This window comes from Hyla sarda, chromosome 3 (assembly GCF_029499605.1).
Source record: "Hyla sarda isolate aHylSar1 chromosome 3, aHylSar1.hap1, whole genome shotgun sequence".
NCBI classification, from domain to species: Eukaryota; Metazoa; Chordata; class Amphibia; order Anura; family Hylidae; genus Hyla; species Hyla sarda.
In genome coordinates, this window is record NC_079191.1 from 5,878,023 (window position 1) to 5,896,301 (window position 18,279).

Sequence of the window (18,279 nt, forward strand, 5' to 3'; positions counted from 1 at the left end):
TCCTCAGGTCCGTAATAATTACTTTAAATGGGTTCTCCCCTGGAAAACATTTTTTTTTATTAACTGGTGCCAGAAAGTTAAACAGATTTGTAAATTACTTCTGTAAAAAAATCTTAATCCTTCCAGTACTAATCAGCTGCTGTATGCTCTACAGGAAGTTCTTTTCTTTTTAAAAATATTTTCTGTTGGGTACCAAAAAAATAAAAAATAAAAAAAAATAAAAAAAATAAAAGGATGCAGTAGTGATGGAAAAATGTATTTAACGAAATTTATATTATTTTATAACAAATTTTTAATTAAATTTTAATAAAGTGTGTGTGTGTTTCACTTTTTTCTCTCCATTTTTTACATTTTTTAGGTAGTACTACTACTAGAATTTTGCGATTTCTCATTGATTTACAGTTAACATCAGGCCGCAGCGTTTTTTGAGCAAAATTTTTCCCCAAAAAAACAAGTAGAAACTTAGCTTTAGGAGTTTCTGGGGTCCATCGGTGGCTCTGACACTTAAAGGGGTATTCCAGGATCTTTTTTTATTTGACTGTGCTACAGGGGCTGTAAAGTTAGTGTAGTTAATATAGTGTCCGTACCTGTGTGTGATGTGGTCTCACAATTCTTTATTTTCTGTGATCTGTGATTTTCGCCCCAATATTTTTTTTACAGCATACAAAAGTACTTTCCCCAGGTTGCAGTGCGTCAAGACATTACATCACTAGTCCGGTGATGACAGGGAGCCTGTCCTGCTTCAATGGGTGGGGTGACCACTGGATGGGAAAGAGATCATTTCTCAAAAGCTGGAGGCTCCCTGGTTAGAAAACACTGGAATTAATGCAACTCATTTGTGTTTCAATGGGTGGGGTCGCTGATGTGTGGGAGGGAGGAAAGTGACCTCAAACATACAAACATGGAATTATGGGATTTGTAGTTTGAGAACTAACCCCAACAGGAAATACCCAGTTCACAAAAAAAATATTCTTAGCATTATGGTTATCTCCCAACATAGCCATTTAGCTCCAAGACACAGCACGGATCCTTCCTAAGCATGTCCATTACTGTCTGGCAGGTACGTACTAAAATCACCTTATGGTGGAGAAACCCTTTAACTAATGAAGATGAAGAAGTTGAACCATCAGGCCACAGAATAGGGGAAAGGTTCGGGTATGCGGGTCTGGGGGTTGACCTCTATGAGGACGTTCCTCTGTGTGTTACTGGAGGGGGCCCAGTCTGGAGACCGTGCGAGTAGGAAAAACTACAAATTACTAAATTGCGACATAAAAACACCCTGGTGAATAACGGGAGAGACCTCGGAGAGGTGCGTCCGGATGTCACACATCAGAGTCTACTGGTATTATTGGACAGTCCTCTGAATCAGGCCGGACTGTTACAGGTCTATATTCACACACAGAGGAACGTCCTCATAGAGGTCAACACCCAAACCCGCACACCCCAAACCTTTCCCCGATTCTGTGGCCTGATGGTAGAACTTCTTTATAAGTTAAGTGTCAGAGCCACTGATGGATTCCAGAAACTCTTAAAGTAATTATTGTGGACCTGAGGAAGGTGTGAGATTGTGCCGAAACACGTTGGGCTATTGTTGACATCCTTGAAGAATAAAAAGATCTGTGTACCTGTTGGCATACTGAAGTGTTTCTGCAACCTGTGATATAGCAGCGCTCGATGTAGACCCTACATTTGCCATTTTTCTCTTATTATTCCATTTCCTTCCAGGATGCGGATAGATGGCAACGAGCAGCAAGCTGCCTATACCCACCAATACCCTAATCCTGCCATAGATTGTGCCTATCCTATTGCACAACTGCAGAAGGTCAGTACGACACTATAGGTGTGGTGGTGGGTCTCTTTGTTTTGACATATGCTGGAAGATTCTACCCTAGGGAGCCCCCCACATTTTATCTTTCACAGTTTTCTTATCTGACTATAAATCTTCTTCCCTCCATGTTCTGAATCATTTTCTCCACTCATGGGAGGAATAAGCAGGAAAGTTCTCTTGTCTTCATATTCTTCTGGTTGGACTGATAAAGTTTACCAGCAAACAAAAAAATCTATAGGAGGAAATTCACACATGACTTTTTGGGACAGTTCCATCAGACGGGCTTCATGGATCAAACACTGGTCTGGAGACTTTACCTCTAAACATCATTTCCCTTTCAGCCTTAAAGGGGTTCTCCACTAGCCAGTGTTCAGAACATTTAGTTCCGAACACTATACAGTGGTCGCTCACGCCCCCTTGTGATATCACACCCCGCCGCCTCAATGCAAGTCTCTAGAAGGGGGCGTGGCGTCCACCACGCCCCTCCAATAGACTTGCATTGAGGGTGCGGAGTGTGATGTCACGAGGGGGCGCCGTGATCTGTAGTTTTTATCGGTACTATTTTTGTTTTGATGGGACTTTTTGATCGCTTTTTATTCTTTTTTTTTTTTAGGGTATCCAAAATTACCAAAAATACACAATTTTAGACTTTGGATTTTTTTTATGTATACGCCATTGACCTTGTGGTTTAATTAACATTATATTTTTATAATTTTGGCCATTTTTGCACGCGACGATACCACATATGTTTATTTTTATTATCATTACATATTTTTATATGGAATTTGGGAAAAAGGGGGTGATTTAAAGGGTTTATCCAAGAAAAACTTTTATATATATATATATATATATATATATATATATATATATATCTATATATATATATATATATATATATATATATATATATATCAACTGGCTCCAGAAAGTTAAACAGATTTGTAAATTAAAAATAAAAATAAATAAATGAATAGATAAATAAATTTTAACAAAAAAGATAGAAAAAATAATGTTCTGGTAGGCGTCCTGTAACAAAAAAGGATGATGTGACAAATCTCTGGATATCGTATATTAGTTTCATAAATGGCTTGTGACAGTTCCGTAGACAATCTATATCCAAGGGTAAATTATAACAGTTTTTAATCCTGGAAAGGAAACATATATACCTCCTGTGCGGTAATCGTATTACACTGTATATTCCCTGGCACGAGACACCACTGAGGAAGGGGTATTTTAATATTTGTGATATTTTATCTCTTTTGACACCCCGAAACGCGTTTGGTTCTTATTTTGAGATTTGAAGTTTTTTTTTTGGACTACTGCTCTATTCACATTTTGCGTTTTACTTGCGATTTATATGGATTAATTATTTGGATATTTTTCTGGACATTATCTGGATGTCTTTTGATGGAACATCTATTATTACAGCTGTGACGGAAATAAGAGACTATCTATCTCCACTCAGCGGTACGGACTATAAGTCCCAGCATGACCTTGTAAACCGTGTACGAATCCCCGCTTATTTGTATCACCCTTGGAACTTCTATCTACTCACCTGTATACGGCTCATACCGGCCTAGAGGTCAGCTGACTGAAATCAGCTGACCCGTGACATCACACGCCACCGGGGATTACCGAAGAACTCGCTATCTCTGCAGCCTCCAGCGTATGGACTGAACCTCTAGATACCGGGACCCCAAACGTTAAGGGTGGTGAGCGGCACACAGCGCCGAGAACGTTTTCCTTTTCAGAATTAAATAGCGGAGACGGTTATATACTTGATCGTGCCAGGGAATATACAGTTTAATACGATTACCGCACAGGAGGAATACCGTATATACTCGAGTATAAGCCGACCCGAGTATAAGCCGAGACCCCTAATTTCAACCCAAAATCCCAGGAAAAGTTATTGACTCGAGTATAAGCCTAGGGTGGGAAATAAATCATCCCCCCCTGTCATCATCCAGACCCGTCATTAACATCCTCATCATCATCACCGCCTGTCATCATCCAGACCCTCATCATCATCACCTGTCATCATCCCCTTGTCATCATCCCACACATCCCCCCTTCATCATCCCCTTGTCATCATCCCACACATCCCCCCTTTATTATCCCCTTGTCATCATCCCCACCCCCCTTCATCATCCCCTTGTAATCATCCCACACACCCCCCTTCATCATCCCCACCCCCTTCATCATCCTCTTGTCATCATCCCACACATCCCCCCTTTATCATCCCCTTGTCATCATCCCCACCCCCCTTCATCATCCCCTTGTCATCATCCCCACCCCCCTTCATCATCCCCTTGTAATCATCCCACACACCCCCTTTCATCATCCCCCCCCCTTCATCATCCTCTTGTCATCATCCCACACCCCCCCTTCATCATCCTCTTGTCATCATCCCACACCCCCCCTTCATCATCCTCTTGTCATCATCCCACACCCCCCCCTTCATCATCCTCTTCTCATCATCCACCCTCAGTGGTCTTCAACCTGTGGACCTCCAGAGGTTTCAAAACTACAACTCCCAGCAAGCCCGGGCAGCCATCGGCTGTCCGGGCTTGCTGGGAGTTGTAGTTTTGAAACCTCCGGAGGTCCGCAGGTTGAAGACCACTGCGGCCTTCGACATCATCCAGCCCCCTCTCACCCCCTTTAGTTCTGTACAGTACCCACCTCCGCTCGGTGCTGGTCCGGTCCTGCAGGACTGTCCGGAGAGGAGGTGGATCCGGTGGGATAGTGGTTCCGGGCTGCTATCTTCACCGGGGGCGCCTCTTCTCCGCGCTTCCGGCCCGGAATAGAGGCGTTGCCTTGACAATGATGCAGAAGTACGTTGGCAATGAACGTACCTCTGCGTCGTTGTCAAGGCAACGTGACTATTCTGAGGCCGGGCCCAAAGCGCGGAGAAGAGGCCTCCCCGGTGAAGATAGCAGCCCGGAACCACTATCCCACCGGATCCACCTCCTCACCGGACAGTCCTGCAGCACCGGACCAGCGCCGAGCGGAGGCGAGTACTGTACAGAACTAAAGGGGGGTGAGAGGGGGCTGGATGATGCCGAAGGCCGCAGTGGTCTTCAACCTGCGGACCTCCGGAGGTTTCAAAACTACAACTCCCAGCAAGCCCGGACAGCCGATGGCTGCCCGGGCTTGCTGGGAGTTGTAGTTTTGAAACCTCTGGAGGTCCGCAGGTTGAAGACCACTGCGGGTGGAGAGTTCACTCGAGTATAAGCCGAGGGGGGTGTTTTCAGCACGAAAAATCGTGCTGAAAAACTCGGCTTATACTCGAGTATATACGGTATATATGTTTCCTTTCCTGGATTAAAAACTGTTATAATTTACCCTTGGATATAGATTGTGTACGGAACTGTCACAAGCCATTTATGAAACTAATATACGATATCCAGAGATTTGCCACATCATCCTTTTTTGTTACAGGACGGCTACCAGAACATTATTTTTTCTATCTTTTTTTTTTAAATGTATTTATCTATTCATTTATTTATTTATTTATTTTTATTTTTAATTTTTGCCATTAGTCGCATATTATTTGCACTATTTAAATTGAGTTTTTTTTGCATGATTGAATATGGGCAGAAGTCATTACTGATTGTAATAGTTTATATTAATCCCATTCCGTAGGGCCCTGCGGTTTGTGGATTGGCTATATTTGTACAAATACATTTTATAATTTTCGTCTAGTGAATCCCTTCCTCCATCACATACCTGCGCACATACCTGCGATTGCTGCACACAATCGATACTATTTTTACATTTGTAAATTACTTCTATTAAAAAATCTTAATCCTTTCAGTTCTTATGAGCTTCTGAAGTTAAGGTTGTTCTTTTCTGTCTAAATTACAAAGCAAAAGGACGAACAGGCGTGCTGCATAAGATCTGGCTATTCAGCTCCCTTCTCGGGCTGCTTCTCCGGCAGGGACTTTAAAGATGGTGTGGAGCGCTCAGAGGCAAACTTTTCTGTCTAAGTGCTCTCTGATGACACGTGTCTCGGGAACCGCCCAGTTTAGAAGAGGTTTGCTATGGGGATTTGCTTATAAACTGGCCGGTTCCCGAGACACGTGTCATCAGAGAGGACTTAGACAGAAAAGAACAACCTTAACTTCAGAAGCTCATAAGTACTGAAAGGATTAAGATTTTTTAACAGAAGTAATTTACAAATCTGTTTAACTTTCTGGAGCAAGTTGATATATATAAAAAAGTTTTTTCCTGGAATACCCCTTTAAGCTTTTAGTACGGAAGAGGTTAATTCCCATTTATGAACTTTTTTTTAATACTTTTTTTACACCATTTTTTAGTCCCCATAGGAGACTATTACATGGAATCTTCTGATTGTATACACTGTTCTGTGCCATAGCATAACATTGATCAGTGTAATCTGCGCTCGATTGTTCCAGCCTGCTGAGCCAGGCTGGAGCATTGCAGAGGAGATCAGACGGCGAGGAGGCAGGTAAGGGCCCTCCCGCTGTCCATTAAGCTGATCGGGACACCGCGGAGATCCCGATCACCCCGACTGATCTGCCGGGAATGTTGGTTTTCTTTTCATTTTAGATGCAGCAATTAACTTTGATCCCCACGTCTAAGGGGTTAAAGCCAGGCATCACAGCAATTGGTGATTTCCGGCATTAGACACGGGTCCAACTCACTATGATAGCCGCTGGGACCACCCCACTATGGCGCAGGGTCAGCTTGTGACCCGTGTCATAGCAGGGAAACAGGCGCAAGGCATACAGGTACGCCCTTCATCCTGAAGTGGTTAAAAAATGTTGTTCTTTTCATCATGTTTACGCCGTTCACACTGTAGGATCAATCATGTATTGTTTTTTGGACAATTTAAATTTTTTTATTGGGAAAATGGGAAAATTGTGGGGGGGGGGTTAAACATTTTTTGCTTTTTAAAAATTATGAGTGATAAAAATTATGGAGGATGCGGGCATCGATCCCGCTACCTCTCGCATGCTAAGCGAGCGCTCTACCATTTGAGCTAATCCCCCCTTGTCTTTCCTGGTTGGTGGTGTACACTGTTGTGTAATCAGGTTTTTTTCACAAATAGGCTAGAACTTTTTTTTTTATTGTGTAGATGACAAGTAATTTCATATAAAACCCCCATGTACGGAGAAGAAATTGTATGAAAAGAAGAAAGCAAGAAAAAACAATAATTTAAAAAAGTTTAAATCTTTCAGAGAGCAAAGCGAGAAATAGTTGCGCACTTTTTATATGCAGAGTTGGTGGAGAGCGCAGTCGCCTTCCAAGTAGTTGAGCTGAGTTTGCTGACAGATTCAGTCAAAAACATCAGCTGAGGAACCATAATTATCCAACAGAAGCTCCACATCAGGAAGCATAGGTGGGGGGGGGGGGGGGAGTTGTTAAAATTACAGGGTACCTTTCATCAAAAAAACTTTTGATATATTATAGATTAATATGCTTCTTTCTATTTAATTTTCCACTTTGAAAAAATGACCACTAGGGGTCTCCCTACCTGTCCTGGCAGCAAGCCCTTTTTATAGATTTCAGAATCATGCTGGAGTCCAAAATCTCAGACTGCAGCTGGGACACAGACAAGCTCAGCACTGCTCCCTGCCTGCCCATCAGACAGGCAGGAGCCAACACTGTGCTCATAACACTGCAGAGCATACTCCTGACTCTGCCTTACTGCATGCCCTCATTCATTTTACTATCTGAGATCCGATCTTTTTTCTCTCTGCACACAATGTTGTAAACAGAGAGGAGAAGATTCAGAGCTGCAGGCTGCTGTGTTCATAGCCTCTTTGCTGGGCCACGCCCCCTTCCTCCCTCACACTAGGACAGCTGAATGAGCAGCCAAGAAGACAATAGATCGGGTAGAAAGAGGGGTTTTGAATGAAAAGAGACACAGGGATAGTGTCAGTGAGAGTCAGGGACAGATGGGGGGGGGGGGGGGGGGGGATTAGGGAGAGTTTAGATCATGATAGATATTGTTTAATAATTTATTTCTTTAAGAAGATTTTTCTTTCTGGCTGTTTCAAAACTAAAAGGAGATTTTTTTAAATTTGATTTTAGTATAAACGAAATAAAATGTCGCAATTGAACCAGTGACCTAAGGATTTCTGTATTTTCTCTACAGTCTTCCGCTCCACCAGCTGAGCTATCGAACGTTTGTGCCCTGCCATTAACCTGTTGTTATCTGACTGCTATAGTTTATATTTCCAATAACAACTGAAAGTAACTGATACTGATGAAAGTACAAAAATGACTAAAATGTTCTATTTATATTGTTTAAATGTTCATAGGATTCTAGATCTTCAAAAAAAATTAGCCAATAATAATAATAATACAATAGAATCTCCCAATAGCAGACACTATTGGGAGACCCCGCGCGATCAGGCAACTTATCCCCTATCCTTTAGATAGGGGATAAGTTGTCAGCACGGTAGTACCCCTTTAATTGCCCCTTATCCCTCCCCTCTTATCATTTCATCCTCCCTTTATACCCTGTGCCACCTTATTCCCCTTGTGCCAAATTACCCCCCTCTTACCCCCTGTGCCACATTATTTTCCCTTGATCCCCTTGTGCCATTTCCCTCCCCCTTTATTACCCTCTGTGTAAATCCCCCCCCCCCCCCCGCTCTTTATGAAGTGGCACAGGGGGATAAAGGGGGAATGAAATGGCACAGCAGGTGGTAAAAAGGGGGGGGTGATGAATTTGCACAGAGGGTAATAAAGGGGGAATTAAATAGCACAGGGGGGGGGGATCAATTTGGCACAGGGGGTAGAAAAGGGTTGATGATTTGGCACAGGGGGTAAGAAAGTGGCACAGTGGGGGTCAGGGAAGGAGGGGGGTGAATGATGTGGTCGGCGGACGTACAGAAGCAGGAGATCACTGTTTAAACTGCGGTCTCCTGCTTCTGTGCTGGGGCTTCTGCAGGGGGGTGCAGTGCGGGCCTGGGCCGCCTGGGCCCATACTGGGGTATTGGCTGTGCCCCCTGATGGCCCTGTGTATAAGGTAGGGCCGGCACATAAGCCTAGTTGTCCCCTATTGGGAGTGTTTTGTCCCCTATTGGGAGTGTTTTGTCCCCTATTGGGAGTGTTTTCTCCCCTATTGGGAGTGTTTTCTCCCCTATTGGGAGTGTTTTGTCCCCTATGGGGAGTGTTTTGTCCCCTATTGGGAGTGTTTTGTCCCCTATTGGGAGTGTTTTGTCCCCTATTGGGAGTGTTTTGTCCGCTCTCGAATGTGTCTGCGTCTGCTATTGGAAGGTGTCCACTAAGGGAGATTTTACTGTAATAGAAAAATTCAAAAACCTCATTCTCCAATACCGGGAGTCGAACCGGCATGAAAACCAGGAACCCTAATAACTAAACCATATGGGAGGGGCTTCTCAATTCACCCATGAAGAAAACACAAACCCGGCTCGTCCATCTACAGACACAGTAGAGTTTATCGGACTGAGACACATTATTTTTTAGCTTTTCTTACCTTTATTATTTTAGTGTTCACGATGTTGTCTTTGCTCGTGTTCTTCCTCACATATGGGGAAGTACAGAAGTCTCTGTGGCGCAATCGGTTAGCGCGTTCGGCTGTTAACCGAAAGGTTGGTGGTTCAAGCCCACCCAGGGACGGAAGATTGTTTTGTCTATCACAGATATAAATGGTCGAATGGCAAAAAATACAGGAGAGAAGAGAATGACAGGAAACAAGGTAAATCTCTATTAATATCATCCATAATCACAGAGACGTCACCAATATAACAAAATCCACAAGAATAAGAAATCCCCACTGCAGCCTATGTACGGCTCACACTTCTCTAAGATAGACCCCCACCATGTCAGCGCCGGTCACTAATAACTAGTGTGAAGTGAGCCAAGTCCGGCAAACTCGGATTCGACCAGAATTTGGCATTTGGCACGGCTCACCGAACTTTAGAACTTTTTCTGATTTGGCTCACGCGAACTGTAAAAGCGGAAATAATTATGTAACATATGGCGTTTTGGTGCCATGGGGGAGCAGGAAGCCCCGGGGCAGTGAAATGACGTCAGTGTGACCAGTATAGCACATAATAACCCCAGGTTCTCATATGATTTGCTGCTCTATGTGTCAATCAGCTCAGAGGCCAATAGGAGACAGCAAGGGGGGAGGTTTACACAGTTAAAGGCTCACAAGCCGATCCCTACGCACTGTCAATGGGAGCGAGAGAGAGATAGACAGAAACATATAGAGAGATAGAGATAGATAAAGAGACAGAAATATATAGAGAGATAGAGATAGATAAAGAGACAGAAATATATAGAGAGATAGAGATAGATAAAGAAACAGAAATATATAGAGAGATAGAGATAGATAAAGAAACAGAAATATATAGAGAGATAGAGATAGATAAAGAAACAGAAATATATAGAGAGATAGAGATAGATAAAGAAACAGAAATATATAGAGAGATAGAGATAGATAAAGAGACAGAAATATATAGAGAGATAGAGAGAGATAAAGAGACAGAAATATATAGAGAGATAGATAAAGAGACAGAAACATATAGAGAGATAGAGATAGATAAAGAGACAGAAATATATAGAGAGATAGAGAGAGATAAAGAGACAGAAATATATAGAGAGATAGAGAGAGATAAAGAGACAGAAATATATAGAGAGATAGAGATAGATAAAGAAACAGAAATATATAGAGAGATAGAGATAGATAAAGAAACAGAAATATATAGAGAGATAGAGATAGATAAAGAAACAGAAATATATAGAGAGATAGAGATAGATAAAGAAACAGAAATATATAGAGAGATAGAGATAGATAAAGAGACAGAAATATATAGAGAGATAGAGAGAGATAAAGAGACAGAAATATATAGAGAGATAGATAAAGAGACAGAAACATATAGAGAGATAGAGATAGATAAAGAGACAGAAATATATAGAGAGATAGAGATAGATAAAGAGACAGAAATTGAGAGAGATAGAGATAGATAAAGAGACAGAAATATATAGAGAGATAGATAAAGAGACAGAAACATATAGAGAGATAGAGATAGATAAAGAGACAGAAATAGAGAGAGATAAAGAGAGATAAAGAGACAGAAATAGAGAGAGATAGAGAGAGATAAAGAGACAGAAATAGAGAGAGATAGAGATAGATAAAGAAACAGAAATAGAGAGAGGGAACAAACAGAAACCAACAGTGTATATGACCAGGAGCCAGAATCCTTATCCTTACTATAACATCCGTGGTGCAGAAATCCTATAGGGACTACACAAGAATCCGCAGCAGAGAAGTGATCCTTTAAGTGTGCGTTTGGTTCAGCCGTTCATATGCTTTTAAACATGCTCTGCATCCCCTACAGCGCCAAAACAGTTTACCTCAACACCACTTCATTTGTGATGTTCCACCGCAAAGCAATGACAGACAGCCCCCTCAATGCAAGCCTATGGGAGGGGTGTAACAGGGGTGTCCAGACTTGTCCACCCTCTAGTGTAGCTTTGGCGAGAGTGTTCAGCGTAGCAGGCGGCATCGTCCCTGTGAAGCTAATAAGATTGTCATCCAGCAATGTGGAAAAACTGACATTGACCAAAATGGATCGTACACGAATCAGAGAGGAATTTAAGCCTCCTGGGCCAGATGCCACTGATTAGACAGTACTACCACCACCTCCTGCTGTATGCTAACCACTAATAACACCAGTCCGCCATCTCCTGCTGTCCACTGACTCCTACTAGAAACACCAGTCCAGCACCTCCTGATGTACAACGGCTATTACTTTTTGCTTTTCATACAAAAGCTATTTCTTCTTCACGATTTTGGGACACCAATTTTGTTGCTACTCCCAACAAATTACATTATTTTTTGGAACACTTGGAGAAATACGTGCTTTCTTCTTCACTAGCCAGACTTAATCCTGTTGCTTCTCCCAAAAAGGAATAATTTTTGGAACGCTTGGAAAACGCCACTATGTCTTCGAATACCTCTGTGTACATTTTAAAGGGGTACTCCGCTGCTAGGCATCTTATCCCCCTATCCAAAGCATAGGGGATAAGATGTCTGATCGCGGGGGTCCCGCTGCTGGGGACCCCCGGGATCGCCCAGCTGCACCCGGCATTCATTTAGAGCATACGGTGCAGCGCTGGAGACTTCTTGACGTCATGGCCACACCCCGCATTGAGGGGCATTTCCGTGATGTCACGAGTGTGGCGTGGCCATAACATCACGAGCCTCCGCCCCACATCGCCAGTCATCTGGCACGGAGCGAAATTTGCTCTGTGCAACGGATGTCTGGGGTGCCGCAGCCGAGATTGTGGGGATCCCCAGTGGCAGGACCCCCATGATAAAAATAGTAAAATAGGAGATAAATCTGCATGAAACATATTCATATATATACATATTTTATATATTACTGTCCCTATATAAAAAAAAATTCTATAAAAACAAAGTTTATGAAACATCCATAATAAAGAGTCTTCTAACCCCAGACGGCCCCATTTATTATCAGTCGTCCTCTCTCTCCTGGTCGGGGCCCCAGAGGCCTCTCAGAGTGTTCAGACCTGAATAATGTGTTTCATCCTGTAAATGTGGGCGGAGCATATGGTAACATCACATTCCATAGAGAGTCTACAAGCCTCTTACTATACAGAAGCGTTGGTGGTATAGTGGTGAGCATAGCTGCCTTCCAAGCAGTTGACCCGGGTTCGATTCCCGGCCAACGCAGAAGATTTTTATTTTTGCCCATAATAATTACTTTAACCCCTTAAGGTCGCAGGACGTAAATGTACGTCCTGGTGAGGTGGTACTTAACGCACCAGGACGTACATTTACGTCCTAAGCATAACCGCGGGCATCGGAGCGATGCCCGTGTCATGCGCGGCTGATCCCGACTGCTGATCGCAGCCAGGGACCCGCCGGCAATGGGCGAAGCCCGCGATCTCGCGGGCGTCCGCCATTAACCCCTCAGGTGCCGGGATCAATACAGATCCCGGTATCTGCGGCAGTTCGCGATTTAAATGAACGATCGGATCGCCCGCAGCGCTGCTGCGGGGATCCGATCATTCATAACGCCGCACGGAGGTCCCCTCTCCTTCCTCCGTGCGGCTCCCGGCGTCTCCTGCTCTGGTCTGTGATCGAGCAGACCAGAGCAGGAGATGACCGATAATACTGATCTGTTCTATGTCCTATACATAGAACAGATCAATATTAGCAATCATGGTATTGCTATGAATAGTCCCCTATGGGGACTATTCAAGTGTAAAAAAAAATGTTAAAAAATGTAAAAGTAAAAGTTAAAAAAAAGTGAAAAATCCCCTCCCCCAATAAAAAAAGTAAAACGTCCGTTTTTTCCTATTTTACCCCCAAAAAGCGTAAAAAACATTTTTTATAGACATATTTGGTATCGCCGCGTGCGTAAATGTCCGAACTATTAAAATAAAATGTTAATGATCCCGTACGGTGAACGGCGTGAACGAAAAAAAAAAAAAAAGTCCAAAATTCCTACTTTTTTAATACATTTTATTTAAAAAAAATTATAAAAAATTTATTAAAAGTTTTTTATATGCAAATGTGGTATCAAAAAAAAGTACAGATCATGGCGCAAAAAATGAGCCCCCATACCGCCACTTATACGGAAAAATACAAAAGTTAGAGGTCTTCAAAATAAAGGGATTATAAACGTACTAATTTGGTTAAAAAGTTTGTGATTTTTTTTAACAAAAATATAAAAGTATATAATAATGGGTATCATTTTAATCGTATTGACCCTTAGAATAAAGAAAACATGTAATTTTTTCCATAAATTGTACGGCGTGAAAACAAAACCTTCCAAAATTAGCAAAATTGCGTTTTTCGTTTTAATTTCCCCACAAAAATAGTGTTTTTTGGTTGCGCCATACATTTTATGATATAATGAGTGATGTCATTACAAAGGACAACTGGTCGCGCAAAAAACAAGCCCTCATACTAGTCTGTGGATGAAAATCTAAAAGAGTTATGATTTTTAGAAGGCGAGGAGGAAAAAATGAAAAAGTAAAAATTAAATTGTCTGAGTCCTTAAGGCCAAAATGGGCTGAGTCCTTAAGGGGTTAAAGGGGTACTCCTCTGGAAAACATTTTTTTTTAATCAACTGGTGCCAGAGAGTTAAACAGATTTGTAAATTACTTCTATAAAAAAAATCTTAATCCTTCCAGTACTTATCAGCTGCTGTATGCTCCACAAGAAGTTATTTTCTTCTTAAATTTATTTCCAGTCTGACCACAGTGCTCTCTGATGACACCTCTGTCCATGTCAGGAACTGTCCAGAGCAGGAGAGGTTTGCTATGGGGATTTGCTCCTGCTCTGGACAGTTCCTGATATGGACAGAGGTGTCAGCAGAGAGCACTGTTTTCTGTTTAACTTTCTGGCACCAGTTGATTTAAATAAAAAAAATGTTTTCCAAGTGAGCACCTCTTTAGGCTAAGTTTCTACTTGTTTTTTTGTGGCGTTTTTAGCATTTGAGTGGAAATTGCATTTTTGGCCCCTTTGGCATTTTTTTTTTTTTTTTTTGGTACCCAAAATTTGTTGGGTACCAAAAAAAATAAAAAATAAAAAAAGGATGCAGTACTGATGGAAAAAATTGTATTTAACGAAATTTATATTTTTTTAAACAAATTTTAATTCAATTTTAATAAAGTGTGTGTGTGTTTCACTTTTTTTTCTCTATTTTTTTTTTTTTTACAATGATGGAAGTAGTAGTATCTGTGCTAACAGACAGATCGCCCCGGGTGTCACTCCTGACACCTGATGTGATTGTCCATAATATAGCAGAAATGTGGCTCTATACAGCGATCGCATCTCTGCACTATACTCCGGCCAGTGATGTGAATAGAAATTCCCATCACTCATTCATATTTCCCGCCTAGAGCGGGGATTGGCCGGATGGTGGCAGCCAATCACAGCTCTCAGAGGGAAACATGAATATACAAAATATATATATACAAAAGTGCAGGGGACCATAGAAGAGCGACCGCATCTATACATTATACAGAAGGATCGCAACGGGCGATCTGTCAATTAGTAAAGGTACTACTACTCCCATCATGGAACAGTGTGTTCCATGGTGGGAGTAGTAGTACTACCTAAAAAAAAGAAAAATAAAGAAAAATAAAGTGAAAAACACACACACATACACTACCTTATTATTATTGTCGGCTACATTTTTAGTGCCACATAAATTGATCCCAGTTTTAAAAATTTCGTTAGATACAATTTTTTCCTTCACTACTGTATCTTTTTATTTACTTTTTTAATGGTACCCTACGAAATTTTATTAAAAAAAGGTATCTCCATCACTTTTTTGGATCGCTAAAATCCCCAAAAAAATAAAAACCACCTGCATAAACGCCAAAGTTAAAATCCACGTGTCGTTTTTCTTGGCGTTTTTTTTTTTTTTTACTCCCATAGACTTTTACTCCCATAGACACAATTTCAGGGGAAAAACGCCATTGGCTCAAAATGCTGCTACTTTGCAAAACCGCCAAAGAGTTAGAAAAGAGTGAAAAAACGCCAAAAGATAAAAAAAATAGAAAAAACACCAAGTGGAAAAAGAATTTAGCGATTTCTCATTGATCTACAGAAAACATCTGGCCACAGATTTGGCATTTTTCTCTTCGTTTTCCCCCCCAAAAAACAAGTAGAAACTTGGCTTTAGGAGTTTTTGGGGTCCATCGGTAGCTCTGACACTTAAAGGGGTATTCCAGGATCTTTTTTTATTTTACTATGCTACAGGGGCTGTAAAGTTAGTGTAGTTAATATAGTGTCCGTACCTGTGTGTGATGTGGTCTCGCAATTCTTCTGTGATTTTTGCCCCATTTTTTTTTAACAGCATACAAACATACTTTCCCCAGGTTACAGTGCGTAAAGACATTACATCACTAGTCCAGTGATGACAGGGAGCCTGTCCTGCTTCAATGGGTGGGGTGACCACTGGATGGGAGAGAGATAATTTCTCAAAAGCTGGAGGCTCCCTGCTTAGAAAACACTGGTCTTTTGAATGAATGCAACTCATTTGTGTTTCAATGGGTGGGGTCGCTGGTGTGTGGGAGGGAGGAATGTGACCTCAAACATACAAACATGGAATTATGGGATTTGTAGTTTGAAAACTATCTTCAACAGGAAATACTCAGTTCACAAAAAAATATTCTTAGCATTATGGTTATCTCCAAACATAGCCATTTAGCTCCAAGACACAGCATGGATCCTTCCTAAGCATGTCCATTACTGTCTGGCAGGTACGTACTAAAATCACCTTATGGTGGAGAAACCCTTTAACTAATGAAGAAGTTGTACCATCGGGGAAAGGTTCGGGGTATGCGGGTCTGGGGGTTGACCCCTATGAGGACGTTCCTCTGTGTGTTACTGGAGGGGGCCCAGTCTGGAGACCGTGAGAGTAGGAAAAACTACAAATCACTAAATTGGGACATGAAAACACCCTGGTGAATAACGAGAGAGACCCCGGCGAGGTGCGTTCGGATGTCACACATCAGAGTCTACTGGTATTATTGGACAGTCCTCTGAATCAGGCCGAACTGTTACAGGTCTATATTCACACACAGAGGAACGTTCTCATAGAGGTCAACCCCCAGACGCGCACACCCAAAACCTTTCCCCGATTCTGTGGCCTGATGGTAGAACTTCTTTATAAGTTAAGTGTCAGAGCCACTGATGGATTCCAGAAACTCTTAAAGTAATTATTGTGGACCTGAGGAAGGCGTGAGATTGTGCCGAAACACGTTGGGCTATTGTTTACATTCTTGAAGAATAAAAAGATCTGTGTACCTGTTGGCATACTGAAGTCTTTCTGCAACCTGTGATACAGCAGCGCTCAATGTAGACCCTACATTTGCCATTTTTCTCTTATTATTCCATTTCCTTCCAGGATGCGGATAGATGGCAACGAGCAGCAAGCTGCCTATACCCACCAATACCCTAATCCTGCCATAGATTGTGCCTATCCTATTGCACAACTGCAGAAGGTCAGTACGACACTATAGGTGTGGTGGTGGGTTGTACCCTAGGGAGCCCCCCACATTTTATCTTTCACAGTTTTCTTATCTGACTATAAATCTTCTTCCCTCCATGTTCTGAATTATTTTCTCCACTCATGGGAGGAATAAGCAGGAAAGTTCTCTTGTCTTCATATTCTTCTGGTTGGACTGATAAAGTTTACCAGAAAATAAAAAAATCTATAGGAGGAAATTCACACATGACTTTTTGATACAGTTCCATCAGACGGGCTTCATGAATCAAACACTGGTCCCGGGAATTTTCCTCTAAAGATAATTTCCCTTTCAGCCTTAAAGGGGTTCTCCACTGGCCGGCGTTCAGAACATTTAGTTCCGAACACTGTGTCCGCACTGCAGGGGTTGCCCACACCCCCTTGTGACATCACACCCTGCCCCCTCAATGCAAGTCTATAGAAGGGGCATGATGGCCGCCACGCCCCTCCAATAGACTTGCATTGAGGGGGCGGAGTGTGATGTCATGGTCGATCCCCACAGCGCCCACACAGGAACAAAATGTTCCGAATGCTGGCCAGTGGAGTATGTCTTTAAAGCCTCTTTAGTCCTCAGGATATTATCCTAAAGAACCTAAATGAGAACAAGACGGCGTCTTTTCCTGCATCCACCAAGAAAGTTTCTGAGGATAAGTTCCACCAATGGTCTAGAGTGCCTCCTAAATTTAAGAGACACTTCAAGGTAGATACATTTTGTGGCTCTAGGCCGAGACAGAATTCCTCATCCTCAACCACCAGCAAGAGAAAACTCCAGTAAAGAAATCATCAGATTCCTGACACCGGGCCGGTAGAGATCCCGGTTACCACATGATTGGTAAGATGGGCAATAGTCTGGTCAGACTCCACAGAAAATGTTCAGGAGCTGATCCTGATCATAAACAGATAAGGACTAGAATGAGGAGAGTTGTCCCAGGACAGATTTATCATCAACTCTACAGAAAGGGGCATTGAAGTGGGTCCAACACATCAAGTAGGCTACAAAATCTATTCCAGAATGTTCACTGTACCGAAACCCAACAACAAGGGAAGGTTGGTGATAGATTTACCCGACCTCAACAGATCTCAGCCAGTAATTTACTGAGTGGGCCGTCACTGTTAAAGGGGTGTTCCGGCCAAGGACATCTTATCCCCTCTCCAAACCATAGGGGATTAGATGGCTGATCGCGGGGATCCTATTCTATGCAGGGCTGCTGTTCCAGTCTCCAAAAACCTCTATGTTTCCGCGACTCAAGACGTGACATCACACCATGCCCCCTCGTGATGTCACTCCACACCCCCTCTATTCATATCTATGGGAGAGGGCGTGATGGCCATTACGCCCCTTCCCTTAAACATGAATGGAGGGGGCGTGGCGTGACATCACAAGGGGGCGTTCCGTGACATCCCGTTTTCAGTTGGATACGGGATAAGATGTCTTTG

The 18,279-nt window shown here is 42.4% G+C and overlaps 3 non-coding genes across 3 annotated transcripts; 2 read left to right on the forward strand and 1 right to left on the reverse strand.

Annotated features, from left to right (window-relative positions):
* Positions 1 to 6,767: 6,767 nt before the first annotated feature.
* On the reverse strand, positions 6,768 to 6,840 carry TRNAA-AGC (transfer RNA alanine (anticodon AGC)). Its single transcript has one exon. It is a non-coding gene; the product is annotated as a tRNA-Ala (tRNA).
* A 2,528-nt stretch (positions 6,841 to 9,368) lies between these two features.
* On the forward strand, positions 9,369 to 9,442 carry TRNAN-GUU (transfer RNA asparagine (anticodon GUU)). Its single transcript has one exon. It is a non-coding gene; the product is annotated as a tRNA-Asn (tRNA).
* Positions 9,443 to 12,455: 3,013 nt separating this feature from the next.
* TRNAG-UCC (transfer RNA glycine (anticodon UCC)) lies at positions 12,456 to 12,527 on the forward strand. The gene has a single exon. It is a non-coding gene; the product is annotated as a tRNA-Gly (tRNA).
* The last annotated feature ends 5,752 nt before the right edge of the window (positions 12,528 to 18,279 follow it).